Raw genomic sequence first — 3,298 nt, 5'->3', positions numbered from 1 at the left:
TGTCTTATTGCTAGCTTGATCTGTTACAGACATGTATGAAAGGTAATTTGAATTCAGCTAATGTGAGGTAGTTTTATATAAAATGATATGAAATTGTAAGAGAAAAGGTAAAAAAATTGTGCAAACTACATAAAATTTGATTTTAAGGTAAGTTACTTTTGATAAGGAAATATAAATAATTAATGTATATTTACAAGTAAATGTAAACTATGTAATAATATAAATATTGTTGTATAATAATACTGTTTTTACCCTATTAAACAAAATTCTAATTTCATCATATATAATTATTTAAATTCACAAATTATTTGAAAAAATGATAAAAACATAAAAACACACGATTGACGTCACTTATTTATGTATTCATTAATTTTAGATAATGTATCAATAATTTTTTCATATAAATTATTTAATTGACCGATTTCTGTTTTTATTGATTTATTCATTTATTATTTAATTTGACAAATTAAATGAATTAAATAAAGTTTTAACAGGAGCAATGTAATCGGGTCAAGTGCAATTAGTTGCACGGCGCGCGACTCCTGCATACTGTGGCAACGCGCCGTCTCATTGGGAAAATTTAATAGTTTATAACTCGGTAAATAATGATCTGAGTCAAAACTGGAAACAGAACTTTTAGTTAAAAATTCTATTTTCTTTCACTGTCTGCAAAGTTTACTAATCATTTTGTTTTTATCACTACCTAGTATATTTTGTTTTTATCACATATAAATATTTCCTTTTTTTTGACAAATTTTAGTGACTGTCGTGAAAATCGTCATTACGTGATTTTAATGTCGTCACAGTATACAGTGTAGTACAAAGAGTCATTTCTTCGTATAGGATTAATTCGACGACGTCGTCAACATATACGGTGTACCATTAAAATTTTGACTACCGTCGCAAAAGTATGCATTGACTAATTCGACTACTTTTGGCTATTTTGACCGTCGTCAAAATTTTAGCGGTGTAATGTATAGTTTGACGACGTCGTCAAAATAATTTTAAACGAAGTAATGGTTAGTTTAACGACACTTAAAATTTTGACGACGTCGTCAAAGTACTCGTAAACGAAGAAATGACTCTTTTGACGACACTGAATACTTTGACGACATTATAAGCATGTAATAGCGATTTTCACGACACGTAAATATATCTTGTAAGAAAAAGAAAGGAACTATGTATAAATAATATAAATACTGTTTCTTGATAATAAAACCATTATTATTAATAGTAAAATTTTTATTATTGTATATTTTATATTTAGTTGTAAATATACAGTACTAATCTCTATTATCCTGTTAACAGTAACTTATGTTTTAAGTCAAATTTTAAATAATTTACAAACATGGTTTAAATTGTTTGTGATACTGTGTTATAAATGATAAAGATTACCACAAGAGTAATGAGAATTCATTGAGAAATCTTACTCTGCCTGTGTCTGCTGGTAATTACATATGTAGAATATTTTAGATGTTCTGATTTTATATGTTTTATGTATTTATATGTCTTTTGTTTTTGGTTATATACAGACAATAATATAGAGATACAATTAGCTGTCAAAAACAAAAGCAATGAAACTCCTTGTGTTATANGGTTGGTAAATTTGCATATTAAGGGCGACTTTACCGATTTCAATGACTTTGACATATGGTGTCAAGAACATGTCCCTGAATAACAATCGAAAGGTTTTAGCCGTCGCTCGTTCTTCGTTAAGAAGTTATGGATGAAAAAAGTTTTAAAACTGAATCATCGTTTTTGACCGTGTATATTTTAGACGAAGAATAAGATTTAACACATATTATGTCTAAAATATTATATATTAGACATATGTCTAAATTAAGTTTTTGTTATCACAAATACTTAAAAAATCTAAAAGTTTTATTTTAGATTCTAGCTCGTCCTTTTTTGATACAATTCATGTACTATGTTTGTGTTGTAAGCCTGTAAGCAAGCTGCGTTTTCCTTTTCCGAATAAACTAATTTAACGTAAACTGTGTTACTAANCTATTATTCATGTGTTTTTTTGGTGGAATAGTGCAGGGGAAGAGGTTTGGCCTCATGCGGGGAGACGCAGTCTTTCTTGCTTGCACGATTACAACACAAACATATTACGTAAATGTTTCTTGTATTAAAAAAGAACATATTACAATGAAACTTTACGAGTTTTTAAGTATTTGTGATAACGAAAACATACTTTAGACATATGTCTGTCTAATATAATTTTTTAGTCATAATATGTCTTAGACATTGTATACTTTTTGTCTAAAATATACACGGTGTCGAAAAACAATGGTTCAGTTATAATACTTTTTTTCTTCATAACATTTTAACGAAGAACGAGCGATGGCTAAACCCTTTTGATTGTTACTCAGAACAGTCACGTTGACAATATATGTTAAGGTCATTGAAATCGATCGCCTTTAATATGCAAATTTATCCATATTTGTATTTCCTGGTATATACTATGTAAAAATTTCTTCTTTTTCTTGTTTTATTTATCTTCTTTGATTTCTAGAAAAGATGTAAGTAAAATAATGTTAATTAATGGGAGTAATTTTTCATACATAAGACAAAACGTTTTGTAATGTTACATATGTTTAGGTTATTTTACAATATATAAATTATAATTATCATTTAGACATTTTTATGATAAAAATAGTACATGCATTATTGCTTCTTATTTTAGTATCGTAGTATTACAAAACATTGGAAACTATTTAAATATTGTAAACTTTAGTTGTTTTAAGTTATAGTTTAAGAATGATTATTTGTAGATAAATATGTGTATCCGGCATTCTATTGTCCCTGGCAAAAAAAAAAAATAGGTTTCGTGTACTACAACAGTATTTTTTCGATGGTAATAAATAGCATAAGTCAATTAGCCATCCAATCAAAGAAAAATAACTACTATATTAATAATAAATTAATAGAAGATGAGAAAAAAAGAATTTGCTTTCTTTGCCACACGATTTAAAGCCAGTCAGCATGCTTATGCGTATTGTAACCTTTAGTCATTTGTATTGTTTTGGAAAAAACATATTTTTTGCATCATTTTGCGCATATAGTATATTACATATTACATAATATAATTAAAATAAAACAATTAATGAAAAGTATATATTTCACTATTCTTTTGTATTACACATTTTTTATTCATGTTGTTGTTGTATGTGAGACATGAGATATTTTGTTATTTTGTGTAATTCATATAAGACAATGGTAGTATATGCATTTTATTGCTAATTCTATTTTTCCATATTGCATTCTCCATTCATAAACGTACCCTAACCTACCA

This window comes from Pseudomyrmex gracilis, unplaced genomic scaffold (genome assembly GCF_002006095.1).
Source record: "Pseudomyrmex gracilis isolate BER0280 unplaced genomic scaffold, ASM200609v1 scaffold_475, whole genome shotgun sequence".
In the NCBI taxonomy this organism is placed as follows: domain Eukaryota; kingdom Metazoa; phylum Arthropoda; class Insecta; order Hymenoptera; family Formicidae; genus Pseudomyrmex; species Pseudomyrmex gracilis.
Note: the sequence above shows the minus strand (reverse complement) of the source record.